The sequence below is a fragment of the Hippocampus guttulatus genome, chromosome 7 (assembly GCF_054856545.1).
Source record: "Hippocampus guttulatus isolate MCC_2025c chromosome 7, RoL_Hgut_1.0, whole genome shotgun sequence".
Lineage (NCBI taxonomy): Eukaryota > Metazoa > Chordata > Actinopteri > Syngnathiformes > Syngnathidae > Hippocampus > Hippocampus guttulatus.
Window position 1 is genome coordinate 6,043,335 of NC_141267.1, and position 16,066 is coordinate 6,059,400.

General features: G+C 44.3%; 1 protein-coding gene across 1 annotated transcript in view; it reads left to right on the top strand.

Moving 5' to 3' along the window:
- Nucleotides 1–16,066, top strand: part of ror1 (receptor tyrosine kinase-like orphan receptor 1) — a 152,621-nt gene that overhangs the window by 72,738 nt on the left and 63,817 nt on the right. The window lies entirely within an intron of this gene.

The following is a 16,066-nucleotide window of genomic DNA, read 5'->3' on the forward strand; positions in this document are numbered from 1 at the left end:
CACGCATGAAAATGAAAACACTCGCGAGGAGCCGACACTAACACTGAACTTAGCACGTGGTAAATAACAAATCCGAGCTGGTTTCTCTCATTCTCTCAACATCTCTCCCGAGGCCACACACTTTAAAGGCGCGCAACAGCACATGAATACTGCTGTGTGCACGTGCGTGCGCGCAGTCTACGCATATGTGATAGAGTTGGCAGCAGGTTGGACATCCCTGGCCACTGGCCTCCATGCCTTCACCACTGAGTGCAACGGTGAATCACGCTGCCATGCACATACATTATTGGAACTCCTGCTCTTCATCTTTAAGTCAAAAAAAGGCCAGATACCCTCACAAGTGGAGCATTCATCAACGTGGAAAAGGCAAGAAAAGAAAAAGTAAATCTTAATCAGAGATGAAGCGAGCCAGCCAGCCAGAACATATGGAATATGTTTAAAGTAATATTGCTGGTTCCTGATGTTACCATGGCAATTCTCATCAGTTTCAGGCTTTCTCTTTCCTTTGCTGCCTTTGCAGAGAAAAAAAACATGCTTCTTTCCGTTTAGCGAACATACCAGCCAATTGTGCAGACTGTGTCTCCCTTTTATAGACATTAGAGGAGAGCACTGAGGCCAAGATGGAATTAAGGCTGCATCATACTAAAGTAAACAAGTATGCTTCTTAGAGCACAGGTGTCAAATTCAAGGCTCGGGGGCCATATCCGGCTCCCCACATCCTTTTTTGTGGCCCACTAAAGCAAATCATGTGCAATAAATAATGTTGAAACTTTGCAATAATTTTGTTAGCCCTGCTACACTCATTTGAACAATTATGCAACAACAAACAAATAGTTGATCTGTGTCATTTCAAGTTCAAGTCAACTTTATTGTTAAATGTGCTACATGCGCAACATACAGCACAGATGAAATTTCTTTCCTCTCAACCACAGGAGAGAGAGGCGCCGCTGAGGGTGCCCGCGCCGCCATCAAAAGGGCAGTTAACATAAAATGACAAAATAATACAACACAACACATAAGACACAGACAGTCGTGCAATCTCAACCACTTTGTTGTTTGAAGCAGTTATAGATGAAAGAGGAGCGAATCAAAGTGTCCTTTTCACCAGTGGATCAAAGACGTCATGCTGAAAATGTTCACACTTCTGCTACAAGCTAAGTTTGAAAGCAACAAGAAGCTGTTGCATCCATTGACGAAAAGAGATTGGCTCACATCTCCTGTCCCATGTAAACACGCTCCAATTCCAAGCCGCGACTCCCAGTTCCACATCCACATCGGCGCTCTACGCTGACGCTCCTTTCTTCTCATCGTCGGCTCCACAAGTCATCCATCCATCCAGCCACAGACTGTCCAACAGCACCGACATTTCCGCTGAACAAAGCCGGGCTGTGAAAAATGCTGCCCATTTCAGGCGCAAAAAACACAAGCGCCCCGGGGCTGTCCAACAACGACAGTCAGATGGCGCCGACATTCCTCCCAGTAAAAATCTGTGCCGGTACAAACGCGTGCTGCCGAGAAGGCGCAACCACCAAGCACGGATTCTTCTTCTTTGAAGAATGTCGTGGCCAAAAATGTTGAAAACAATCCACATCAGGTCCGCACGAAGAAAAGACAAGACCATGTGACAAAACAAAACACAAAAACAACAAAAAAAGCAAGGCTCTTGAAGAGCATTTGCTGACGGCTGCCTACTCGGGCGCCATCTTGGGGAAAAAAAAAGAGTCATCCATCAATTTGTTGTGTACAAGTAATAACACTACGAGAAATCTCTGTTCAGTTTCACTAACGGCCTTCTGAGGGAAGATACAACACCATAACGGCCCAAAACAAAAAAGAGTTTGACACTCCTTTTCGAGAGAATGGAATATGATCTGTGTGCTCATTGAACATTCACCAGAGTCTTCCATCAAAAGAAAAACACCTGAACTACAGAACAAATGGAAATATCATGTCTGAGTAAAATAGTGTTTTTATATTGTCTGCCTGTCAGTGTGAGTGTAGCGTGCTCCACGTCGCAGATACGTGCACAGACACGACAGTGTTTCTCAGCCTTCACAGCTTATGGATGGGGCCTTGTTAGTGCTGTCTGTGTGTCTGTTTGTTTGTTTTTTTGTGCTTTTGAACACAGCAGTCACTGCCAAGAATCATCAGAAACGACAGGCTGACTCTTTTTTTATTGCTTCAATTTAAGTATGCATGATAGCACCATTTATCAGGAATCCAAGGCGAACGATAGACAGATTATTGAATCCTTGATGCCCAGCGACATTTTCCACAAAATGGTTACAATGTGCACAAAGCACATGTAATTCCTTCCTCAGAATTCCATATGAAAAAGTTGCGGCTCTTAGCCAAACCCAATCCAATCCCATCGTGGTTTTCCTTTGTTTGACCGGAATGTGATTTCATTTTTTTTTTCTTCTTCTTCTTTTGTGGCCAATACAGCACATGCCAGACAGCCTCTGTGATCCACAGTTCACTTACTTTGATTGTTTTGGGACAAAATGCTTTACTGGCCACCACCACTGCTATTCCTGTAGCATGATTGAAGTCTGCTAAGTGGGATGGTCACAACCGAGGCAAATCACAGTCGCCTGATGAAAACCTCGAGGTCAGAGCTGTAATGGATGGAACTTATTTTTGAGAATATTTTCACGATTTTTCATAGTTTAATTTTAGGCTGCATAGCTTGTAAGTAACAGTGACCACAAGTGGTAGTTAAAGGACTCTGTTGCACATTTCTGTTTGAAGGATGTTACTCGAATGGTAGGCAATGCAATCAAGGGTCTCCACAGAAATTCAGAAACTAGAAAGTCTTCAACTTCCCCCGTACCACCGCTAGATTGACACCTATTGTTTTAATAAAGGGTCAAAAACTGTCAAGATAACGAGTAAGAACATAGAGAGGATAGGTAGGGACCAACCACAACATAAACACAAGAATTAATGAGTCTGTCACGATCATCTGTATAAAAACAATGCATAGCAGAAGTAACCTTACCAAGATAGTGTTTGTATTACATTGATAGAAGTCAAAATGTACGCACCCGTGCCAATTGCATTTCCCTAATGTAAGACTGACACTTGTTCTATTGTTGGATTGGTAGTACTGCACTATGCATTCATTCATTCATTCATTTATGTATGTATTTATTTATTTTCATTGGGGCAGTGCACATTAATCAACACAAGAATAAACGGTGTAAATGCGCCGGATTTAGCATAAATGCTCATTTTCAGCCATAGTCTCAAGGCAGGTTTCTAAAAATATCACATTAATAATAATAATAAGACATTTAATTTTGAAAGTGTTTTTCATCATACTCAGACACTTTAAAAGAATTTAAAACACGGGATAAAATGTACACTTTAAAGCCAAGTATACATGATTTAAAACAAAAACATTCAGAAGAAGAAAAACAAAGCAGTAATGGGTAAAAGAGTTTAGAAGGTGTTTAAAGCATTGTGAAACAGGTGAGTTTTAAGAAATGATTTGAAGGATTGGAGTTCAGTACAGGGCGGCCCGGTAGTCCAGTGGTTAGCACGTCGGCTTCACAGTGCAGAGGTACCGGGTTCGATTCCGGCTCCGGCCTCCCTGTGTGGAGTTTGTATGTTCTCCCCGGGCCTGCGTGGGTTTTCTCCGGGTGCTCCGGTTTCCTCCCACATTCCAAAAACATGCATGTCAGGCTGATTGGACGCTCTAAATTGTCCCTGGGTGTGAGTGTGGGCGTGGATGGTTGTTCGTCTCTGTGTGCCCTGCGATTGGCTGGCAACTGATTCAGGGTGTCCCCCGCCTACTGCCCGGAGATGGCTGGGATAGGCTCCAGCACCCCCCGCGACCCTAGTGAGGATCAAGCGGTTCGGAAAATGGATGGATGGATGGAGTTCAGTACATTTGCGGATGTGTTGTGGTAGACGGGAAGGCTCGGCCCCCCCAGGTTCTGAGCCTGGTCACACGGATGGCGAGGAGGTTGCGGGAAGGAATGTATGGGTGAAGAAGGTCGGAGAGGTATAGGTAAGTAGGAGGAATTTAAACTGGATACGCTGGGCAACGGGGAGCCAGTGGAGGTTTTTAAGGACGGGGGTGATATGATCACAAGTGCGGGTGTGGGTGAGAAGGCGGGCGGCGGCATTCTGGATGTACTGTAGTTTACTGAGGAGTTTGGAGGTTGTACTGTAGAGGATGCTATTGCAGTAGTCAAGGCGGGAGGTGATGAAGGCGTGGATGAGAGTTTGAGTGGCGTTGAAATAAAGTGAAGTTGTTGTTTTGACTCATTGAGACACATAAAACTTGAAGACCACAATGACAGAATTAAAAACCAAATAGGTAAGACATCATGAAAGAAACTGTATAAACTTGTTGCAGTACTCAGTCACAAGACGAAAGACCAAGACAGACATATCACTTCAAGCTACAAAATTGCTACTAATTGCAGTGCAATATTTCTTCTTTTCAAGACTTTCCTGAATTTGTACAAATTTATACGGCTTCAAATTTCCCACCTATTTTCATTAATAGCAGGAGAAAGTCTGTCCACAATTGCAACTGCTGCTGCACTCCATGCAAGGGTATTTGAAACAAACTTTAAGGTGAGAGGCTGGAGAACCAGGTGTTACTTGTAGCTTCCTCTAAGGCAGCGGTCCCCAAACCCCAGGCTGCGGACCGGTACTGGTCCGTGGGTCATTTGGTCCCGGGCCGCACAGAAAGAATAAATAACTTACCTTACAGTACTTACGTTTTATTTATTTCGGAAAGATATTTTGTTTTGAAAAATTACCTGATTCTCTGGTACATCCGACTACAGTATGTCACTCTTGACGCATTGTGGGTCAAAGCGCACTTCTCGGTCACGTGATAGGTTACCGCTAAAAATGAAACCTGGGAGCCAGCAAAATAAGTGAACAACAAACGTCTTTGGAAAGTTTCTTTGGGATGGGGAAAAAGCCCAGCCAAGAGACAGAAGAGGAGCCTATGACTTTTAAGAAAAAGAAGGTTACATTTAATAGACAGTATCCGGAGCGTTACTTAAAATACGGATTTATTTCAGTAGGAGATTCCCATGCACAAGCCCACTCGGTGTCTTATTTTAAAGGCACGTTTAAACGTTACCATAGCGACCAGAGATTGTTGCGGCCAGATCGGACGTTCCTCGTGTCATGATTCGGGTTTATTATTATGTTTCTAAAATAACACAATTTTCATACAGGTCATATCATAATATTTTGTTGTATTTATCTGTCACACCTTCAAGTCCGGTACCTGAAAATATCGTCTGACATTAAACTGGTCCGTGGGGCAAAAAAAGGTTGGGGGCCGCTGCTCGAAGGTACTACTGTCCTGGCATACGCATTACGGAATTTGCCTGTTCTTGCAGGTTTTGAACAACATTGTCTGTATGCAAAGAAGGGGGGGAAGCTGAATGTTCTAAGATTGTTGTCGTGTAAATCCCCCCCAATAGTTGTTATTTACCCAGACAGCAGCCTTAACAAACCTCAGTGACTCAGATTGTCTTTCGTTTTTCCTCACATGATTTGTTTTGACTTAGTTGCCTGGAAATGCAAATATAAGAAGACTCGCAGCCAGAGCTGGAACAAGGTTGCACCCAAGAACAATAACTTTATCTTAATGAGAAATCTGTATCTCCTATGAGAAAGAAAACGTTGCTTACATTTTGCTCCAAAGCTTTTTTATTTGGCGGGAGAGGGAGGGGGATCTTGTTATTCATTTGCCAGCTTGACAGGACATTGGCTGCATACTTGCGGTGCTGAAGTAATCTGGTGACCATCTATTAAAAGCACTCAGCTCTTCTTCATTTCGTTCTTGGGCCCCATGGGAACCCTGCAATAACTTTCAAGCCATTCGGCCGGACAGAGATTGCAGTTTTTTTGTCAAGGTCATTGCAAGGACAAACCATTCAAGTCGGCTGGTTCTCTGGTTTTGCTGTCAGGCCAGATGACAACAAAAATGAAATAACTGTTGCCTATGAGGACACAAAAGCAGCAACTGTACCATCCGTGATTTTCTGACCTTTCATTAGGAGCAGAGTGACAGTGAGGGAAGACAGCTGGCCAGAGGAGAAAATGAGCGCCCATAAAGATCATGAATAGTCTTTTGTATAAGGCCTTGACAAGCCTTTTATGTGATTCATTTTTGAGGAGAGTACAATTCAGTTATGATTAAAAAATAACCAATTTAGGTGTGGAGAAGAGAGTTCCCCAGAGGTTTTTTTGAGCAGTTAGGATCTCGAAGGATCCTGCGATGGAATCCGTACTTGAAAACAAAGAGTATGTTTTCCATGAGGCGTTCTTTTTAATCACTTGCACATGAGGGAAGGAACAACAAAAGTTGGAACAGCAGAGACAAAAAAGAAAGAGGGGGAGGGAAACGGGGATGAGAGCACAAGGCGACTTGGGGCCAAAGACTTTGATGCCCTTGTTGGCTTTGAAGCAGTTGGGAGGACGGTGAAGTCATCGTCAAGAACCAAACGCCACAGTATTTCCTTCACTTCCGAGTTGAATTTGTGACCAAGCTCACGTCTCAATTTCCCTATTGAATTCAAAGTAAATGCAAACAATGAACCTCCATACATTGTGGGGGTTACGTTCCAGACCCCCTATTAAGTAAAATTTAGTCAATAGAAATATCCTATTTAAATTCTCCATAGACATGACTTGAGAGCATTTATGGGAATAATTGGCGGCTCGGTGGTCCAGTGGTTAGCGCGTCGACCTCACATTGCACAGGTACCGGGTCCAATTCCAGCTGTGGCCTCCCTGTGTGGAGTTTGCATGTTCTCCCCTAGGCCTGCGTGGGATTTCTCCGGGTACTCCGGTTTCCTCTCGCATTCCAAAAACATGCATGGCAGGCTGATTGAACACTCTAAATTGTCCCTAGGTGTGAGTGTGAGCGCGGATGGTTGTTCGTCTGAGGGTGTCCTGCGATTGCCTGGCAACCGGTTCAGGGTGTCCCCCGCCGACTGGCCGAAGACGGCTGGGATCGGCTCAGCGACCCTTGTGAGGAATAAGCGGATCGGAAAATGGATGGATGGCAATGATTTTTAGTGATCTTTAAATACACCAAAAGAATACAAACATCTTAAAAATATTTAATATGGACGTATTAAGAGAGCAATGGGTAAAATGTACAGTTTACCACTTCCTGTGTATATGTAGTAAACCCTTAGTAAACCCATCACAAACCGACAGTTTTACTCAATTGCTGGGAGTTAAGTGACGGACATACCTGAACGAGTGTTCTTAAATTTCAGCTGGATGTCTTGGATGTTGACAGGAGCTTCTCTTTCATACTGCACAGGAAAAATCAGAACATAGAAGTGTTTTGAAAGGACTCAATAAGCACTGTAGCATGAATTTGTTCAAGAGCTTATCTCACTCTGGTGAGTGTTGGTGAAAGTAGGATTTGCGTTCACATCAGGGGTCATTCAAGGTCGCAAAACATTCACCAGACGTTTGCCAACAGTTTGAATGTTTTTTCTTGTCAGTTTGACTGTTTTCTCCTGTTGACAAGAAACAAGAAAAGTTCAGGCAATTGTTTGGCGAGCGTTTGTGACCTGAAAGAAACCCCCTCAAACTCTGGCTAACCCTGACGAGAACGCAACATTCACAACCTTTGCAAACACTCGTAAATTTTTGCCCCCTCAGTGGCCCGTAGGGATTAACAAGATGTCGGCTGTTGTTTGTTGTTGATGTTGACGTTCGTTAAATCCGCGTTTCGTGTGTGTGTGTGTGTGTGTGTGTGTGTGTGTGTGTGTGTGTGTGTATATACACAGATATACTGTGTATATATATATATATGTGTGTATGTATATATATATACAGTATATCTGTATATATATATATATATATATATATATATATATATATATACAGTATATCTGTGTATATATACAGTATATATATATATATATATATATATACACAGTATATACTGTATATATACACACACACGCACGAAATATATATATATATATATATACAGTCAAACCTCGGTTTTCGAACGTCTCTGTTCTTGACCAAATCGGTTTTCGACCAAAAATTTCGAGTTTTTTATGCCTCTGATTATGACCGAAAATCGGTTCTCGACCAAACTGAGCGCACTTGAATGTGCCACTTGACTCCTCCCGCTTTCCTTACACGATGAAGTGTCGCTTCCTCGGGTAGACGAGGAAGTGACGCTTCCTCGTGTAGCGTTCTATTGTGAGCAGACGTCTTCAATAATTTTTTTTTTTTTTTTTTTAAAGAGCGTGTTTTCGGTTTTCGAACAAATCGGTTTTCGAACAGCCGTCTGGAATGGATTATGGTCGAAAACCGAGGTATGACTGTATATATATGTACACTACTACTACTACTACTACTACTACTCCTACTCTTCCTCCTCCTACTTCTCCCCAAACTGCCCCTTGCAGCTGTGGTGCAAGGGGCTGGTGTTCACCTTGAGGAACACCAGCTTCTGGAAGTTGGCGCTCAACTGGGAGGCCCTCTTTGGCCAGCTGTGGGGAATATCCTCCCCACAGCAGCAGACCTTGGGAGGGCAGTGTTGTATTCGATGAACAAGTCTACTCACACCTCCCTGTGCTGCTTGGGAAAGAGTGTCCTGGAGAAGGTTTCCCACCGGGGCTTGCAGTCCTGGATGCTGGCCCTCTGCATTGCAGAAGTGGAGAGCTTGCAGCAGGCAATCTTTCATAATGAAAGCCAGCAGGGTACTGATAGGACATGATGCAGTCATGCAGAAATTTCTGTCGGTGGAACAGGCTTTAACGCACCAATGTGTGCCGCAAAACATTTTCTGAAGGTCGTCTTTGGCTTCTCGGGTTATTGGCTGTTCGGGTGACGGACGAAATTCGCTTTTGTCTGTGCTTATTTTGTCAGTGTATTCAAGTTTACGTGAGTCGTCAGTCCGCCAGCGAAACGGGAACCCATCAGTGACTGGCGTACCTTCCGTCCGTACTGCCCACCACTGATATTTGGTAACATTGAAGCAATTTCATTAAATGTACAAAATATGAGTGACAATTACAATACAATACATCCTGATTTATATAGAGCTTTCAGAACAGCTGCAGCTGTAACAAAGCGCTTCACAAAACAGTTAACACAATTGTTGAAAATAACACTTCTTCAAACTTTGTACATGGTGTGATAACTTGGCTAGTACTGTAGCAGATGTAAACGTCCTGGAAAATAATTTCAAGAAAAGAGTGGCAATCCTAGTATGAGACACAGTGCTATTATTTTTTTTTCTACTTATGTGTAACTGTAATTTGTAGTTCGAATGGTATTTGTTCTCTGGATAGTTGTTTTGTATTATGTCTTATCATTCATCCATTTAATATTTTTTACCTTATTTTGAACTGGTTATATATACAGTATACTGTATATATATATATATATATATATATTTATTTATTTATTTAAAAAAAAATCCTCGTCTCACCCCCCCTCGGGGTGGTGTCCGTCCCTCATTCAGCTCGGGTCCTCTACCAGAGGCCAGGAAGCTTGAGGGTTCTGCGCAGTATCCTTGCTGTTCCCAGCACTGCAAATTTCTGGACTGAGATGTCCGATGTTGTTCCCGGGATCTGTTGCAACCACTCATCTAGTTTGGGGGTCACTGCCCCGAGTGCTCCGACCACCACAGGCACGACTGTCACCTTTACCTTCCAGGCTCTCTCCAGCTCCTCTCTGAGCCCTTGGTATTTCTTGAGTTTCTCGTGTTCCTTCTTTCTGATGTTTCCATCACTTGGGACCGCTACATCCACTACAACGGCTTTCCTCTGCCCTTTATCTATGATCACGATATCTGGTTGGTTCACCATTACCATCTTGTCAGTCTGGATCTGGAAGTCCCACAGGATCTTCGCTCTGTCATTCTCCACCACCTTCGGAGGTGTTTCCCATTTTGACCTTGGGGTTTCCAGTCCATACTCCGCACAGATGTTTCGGTAGACTATGCCAGCCACCTGGTTATGGCGTTCCATGTAGGCTTTCCCTGCCAGCATCTTACACCCTGCAGTTATGTGTTGGATCGTCTCAGGTGCCTCTTTGCACAACCTACACCTTGGGTCTTGTCTGGTGTGGTATATCTGGGCCTCAATGGCTCTGGTGCTCAGGGCTTGCTCTTGAGCAGCCAGGATGAGTGCCTCTGTGCTGTCCTTCAAGCCAGCCCTCTCTAGCCACTGATAGGACTTCTTGAGATCGGCCACTTCAGTTATGGTCCGGTGGTACATCCCGTGTAGGGGCTTGTCCTCCCATGATGGTCCCTCTTCCAGCGCCTCATCTTCTGTTTCCCATTGTCTGAGGCATTCTCTGAGTATGTCATCCTTTGGAGCCTTCTCCTTGATGTATTCATGGTGCTTGGATGTTTCATCCTGGACAGTGGCTCTCACACTCACTAGTCCCCGGCCTCCTTCCTTTCGGCTTGCGTACAGTCTCAGGGTGTTGGATTTGGGATGGAACCCTCCGTGCATGGTTAGGAGCTTTCGGGTCTTAACGTCCGTGGTCTGAATCTCTTCCTTTGGCCACCTTATTATTCCTGCAGGGTATCTGATCACTGGCAGGGCATAGCTGTTTATTGCCCGGGTCTTATTCTTGCCATTGAGCTGGCTTCTCGGGACTTGCCTCACTCGCTGGAGGTATTTGGCCGTAGCCGCTTTCCTTGTTGCCAGTTCGAGGTTACCATTGGCTTGTGGTATACCGAGGTACTTGTAGCTGTCCTCAATGTCTGCTATTGTTCCTTCAGGGAGTGAGACCCCTTCAGTGCGGACTACCTTTCCTCTCTTAGTCACCATCCGACTACATTTCTCAAGCCCGAATGACATCCCGATGTCGCTGCTGTAGATCCTGGTTGTGTGGATCAGGGAGTCTATGTCCCTTTCGCTCTTAGCATACAGCTTTATGTCATCCATGTAGAGGAGGTGACTGATTGTAGCTCCATTTCTGAGGCGGTATCCATAGCCTGTCTTGGTGATTACTTGGCTTAGGGGGTTCAGTCCTATGCAGAACAGCAGTGGGGAGAGTGCATCACCTTGGTATATGCCACATTTGATGGACACTTGGGTAAGTGGCTTGCCATTGGCTTCAAGTGTGGTTTTCCACATCCTCATCGAGTTCGCAACGAAGGCTCTTAGGGTCCTGTTCACCTTATACAACTCCAAGCATTCAGTGATCCATGTATGTGGCATCGAGTCATAGGCTTTCTTGTAATCAATCCAGGCTGTGCACAGGTTGGTACGTCGGGACCTGCAGTCTTGTGCGACTGTTCTGTCAACCAGGAGCTGATGTTTGGCTCCTCTGGTATCTCTACCAATGCCCTTCTGTGCTTCGCTCATGTATTGATCCATGTGTCCACTTATCTTAGCCGCAATGATGCCTGACATGAGCTTCCATGTTGTGGAGAGACAGGTTATTGGCCGATAGTTGGATGGGACTGCACCCTTTGAGGGATCCTTCATGATCAGGATCGTTCGCCCTTCGGTTAGCCATCCTGGGTGAGTCCCATCCCTCAGCAGCTGGTTCATTTGTGCTGCTAGGCGCTCATGGAGTGCTGTGAGTTTCTTTAGCCAGTAGGTGTGGACCATGTCCGGGCCTGGTGCTGTCCAGTTCTTCATATCTGAGACATTTTCCTGTATGTCTGCCACTGTTATGGTAACTGGGTTCTGTTCAGGGAGGTTGCTGTGATCCTCTCTCAGGGTCACCAGCCATTGTGCACTGCTGTTATGTGCAACCTCCTTCTCCCATATGCCTTTCCAGTGCCTTTCAGTTTCCAGTCTTGGTGGGTCAGCTCTGCTGTTAGGACCCTGCCACTGAGCGTACACTTTCGCAGATTGTGTTGCGAACAGCCTGTTTATTCGTCTGGCCTCATTCTCTTTCGTGTACCGCTTTAGGCGGCTGGACAAGGCTTGGAGCCTTTGTTTGCCAGTTTCGAGTGCTTCAGGTATGGTCATCTGGATGTACCTCTCGGGTATCGGCCTTTTCATCACACCTCTCTGGGCCTCCGTCAATTGACTCACATCTTTCTGAGCCGCCTTGATCTTAGCCTCCAACCGTCTTTTCCATGGTGGGTAACGTATCTCATGGCTTCCATGGTTGCTCTTATAGCCAAGCATTTCAAGGATCACTGATGCTGAAGCGTATATCAGCTCATTGGTTTCCGTGATCGTTACGGTAGGGATCGCCCTCAGTGCTGCATTCACACTTTCCATGAGACTTTCAGGTGGTACTTCACATAGCCGTTGTAATCGGTTTCTAGGTTGCCCGGCTTTCATTCTCGCCATGATCTTAGCTTTCAGGTCAGTTGCTGCCTCGCTCAGCATTTCATTCATTGGGGCTGGCCTCCCAATCTCATCATCTGCATTCATTGGGGCTTGCCTCCCAATCTCTGGTATGACCTCCTCCTCTGATCTGGCAGCCTGGGGCCCTTCACCATGGAACCTGCGTTGTACTTCATCAATCTCAAGTTGTGACAGCAGTTGCCATTTGTGGATGTTGGAACACTGAGCTACTAGTTGTTTCGTGGTCAACCGTGACTGTGGGTTTCGAAGTAACCATTTAGCCCACATTCTCTGCATGTAACCCCTCTGACTAGGGTTGCTTGAGTAGTAGCATTCCAACAGCGCCATGTTATTGCATCTCGCCCATCTCCGCTTTGTTCCAGTAGCCCATTTTTCATCAAGGTGCTCTGGTTCCCCAGCACCTGACGCAGACCTTGTTTGGCCGGGCGACGTCTGAGCCGGCATGTCATTCATTTTACTGTCTCTCATCATTGTATGAGGTAGGCATTAGCGTGAAGGATCCTGCCCAAGGACCCACACTGGATGGTGTTATGTGCTCATTTTTTGCCCCAAGCGGGATTCGAACCACCGTCTCCCGTATGCCATACCGATGCCTTACCAACTGAGCTATCCAGTTCAGTTGGATATATATATATATATATATATATACTGTATATATATATATATATATATATATATATATATATATATATATATATATACTGTATATATTGATTGATATGAAATACTTACATCGTGATAAACATTTCAGCTGTATCACACAGCCCTATTTTCCAACTTCACAGTGTCATGCTTCACAGTTAACAGATGAACTTCTTTTTTTTTTTTTGCACTTCACAAAGAGTAAAACTCTGAGTTGTCAGTTTTATTGCCAGTATTATTTATTTGATTGAATAAAGAGTAGAATAATTAAACATCATTAGAAAGATAGAAAAATAAAGAAACACTTTTGGGGTTGTGTCTAGCAACCAAAAAAAAGTTTTGCTGTCATTTCAGTTCAGGCCATTTTTCGTAATTTTTTTCTAGTTGACAAACAATATGAAAAAGGGATTTAGATTCTAGGTTTTGTTCAATTCCACCAGCCAGCCTTGCTCCCTCTACTCCCACCTGAAAAGTCATAATATTGGAGCCACAAAGACATCTGTGCACGGAAGTGTCGGCATCTAATCACAGCCAAGGATCATGCAAAGCAAAACAAGATCCATCTTGCTGCCTGTTTTGAACCCTGCCTGTCTGCCTGATTGTCTCTCTGTCTAATCTTCATCCACTGTCCTTTTTCAAGAGCCCAAATTTCAATCGATGTCACGTGAAATGTTGTCAAGCAAGGGCAAAGCCACATGATGTTTCATTTGTCTGAGGTAGCCAGAAAAATTCATGTGTCCAAAAGAGGATGTGTGAGTCGTGCGCGGCAGACTTTCAATAACACCTGATAATGTTTGATCATTTTATTCAATTGATGACCTTTAAAAAAAATAAAAAAAATTAAAATCCTCCTTTTACGAGATAGTAATCATCTCTCCGTGCCTGGAGACTTTCTCCATACTGTGGGTTTTCCATTGTTTCTCCATGTGTCAATGCATCCTTATAAATCATGTCTGTCCATTTGCCTTGCTGTGATACTCAGGGTGAAGGTTTTCCTCTGCATTTCATCAGTCCTCCTGCACACAAACAGTTTGGAAGTCCTCCAGTTATTGTCGGCGAGTTTCCACCGCAGTCACATATACCTTTTATGGTTTTCACTGGATGGAGGTACTGCATTATAATTCGAGGTGGTGGACTGTTGCTGGCATTGGATCTGAAAATAATGAATAGATACACTCTTGTATCTGCACCTTTCTGCAATTTTAACCTTAACTCTGTGAATCCTGCATTGGTTTATCAGTTCTCACGTTGGGGACGCGCAGCTCTTTTCCTTTCAGCGACTCATCTCTCTCATCGATTTACATTTCACTTTGGCCAGCCGCATAGCCAGTCGCCTTGAGAAGTGAAGGAATGCTGATGCTTATTTTCTTAACCTGGAATGAGGAGAGCTTTCCCCATAGAGCATCGTTGTGATTGACAGGGAAGCATGCTGGAAAGGCTCATAGTTTACCTCAAAGTGGCTGTTGGCAACCCAAGTTAAGTCTTTAATACAGACAAGGTGAAGGAAAAAAAAACCAAAAACGAGATGTTTTTACTGGAATTCATTGGACTTGTTAGTGCAACAATTCAGTCTGGATTAATCACACACCTTTTTTTTTAACGCGATTGCCTTCCACACCACTTTTGGAGGGCCTCTATCTGAATGCTGTCTGATTTTTCTCATCTAATTTTGACCTCAAGTCAGACGTTTTGCTGCTTAGTCTGCACTTTTGACTCAGAACTGACTAGGATTCCTGAATGAACTGAGGATGTGTCACCTTGTTTCCCAGAAGCGGCACAGCATGTTTTGGTGCTTCAAGGCAGCATTCACTTGGCAGGTACATCGGTTCAGTTGAGGGAGCAAGGATAATTTTTTTTTAAATAAATTCACATTCATTGTCATCATAACATTGGCTGGCAACCAGTTCAGGATGTACGCCGCCGGCTGCCCAAAGATAGCCGGGATAGGCTCCAGCACGCCCGCGACCCTCGTGAGAATAAGCGGATTAGAAAATGGATGGATGGATGGATGGATGTCATCGTAACCAGCAGCACAGGAGAGAATATTTTGTAACCCTGGCATCGGATTTTCGTGTAGATATGACTTGTTCATGCTTTTGAGCAAATGCAACCCACGCCACTGCACTGGATGGAGGTACTGTATTATAGAAAGAGCAGGCCCATCAAGGATAATATTGCTAATGGTTTCCACATTTGTGCCACCTCTGTTACTTAAATCAAGCTTCCTTAGCTCGTCATGCTCCGTTTCATCAATAGCGCCTCAACTTATAATAACCAGTGATTTCAAGCAGTTTTCTAGCAATTTCCAGTCATTATCTGTCCTCCAGGCAAGGGGAGATTCAGCCTACCGAGTGATAAAGAACCGACAGGCATAAAGAATAGCTATGGAATGGTGCTCTGCTCGTCTGTAAGTCACATGATGTCTAAATCCTCATCATTCTTTTGGCAGCCAGGAGCATTATCCCGGTGGTCTCTTATTCCATCTGTTTCGGGACCCCTCCTTTTATTAGTGTGTCATCCTCAAGGAATCTGGAACGCTTGGTTCATGAGATCATTGAGCAAAAAGGTGTCTCAGGCTGCACCTGAGCTTTCGGAAATGTACTTGATCAGACCTTTTCCAAAAATGCGCGCTCAGACAGTCACCTGTTTCAAACGTGATCCTCAGGTTGCACACTGTGGCAGTGTGGCAACCAAACACTCATATCTTAACAATCCTCACTTGCCGCTCAGAAGAAGTCATAGACTGATACCTTTCTAGAATCTTCTGAGTTTGTGCATATATGTGTTCCAAATGTGTCTCAGTATCTGTACAGTAAAAGGTTAATATGCTTTCATAAAATTCCTCACTAGTCAACGTTGGGAACTGGAGCCAATGGCAGCCTCACCCCAGCAGGCCTTTTACATTACTCCTTGAGTATCATCCAGGTTTCTCTAACACGTCATACAATGTGATTTCAAGCCTTTAGCAACACCTATAGCGGTGTCTTTGAACACATTTTCGATTTCCACCAATAGTGTTTTCTCTGTGGTCGGTCATCACAAGCCGGCCTAAGCAACAGGTGGAGCTACAAAACCCTCATCACGAGGTCATTTTAACGAGTCACAAACCTGAAGAC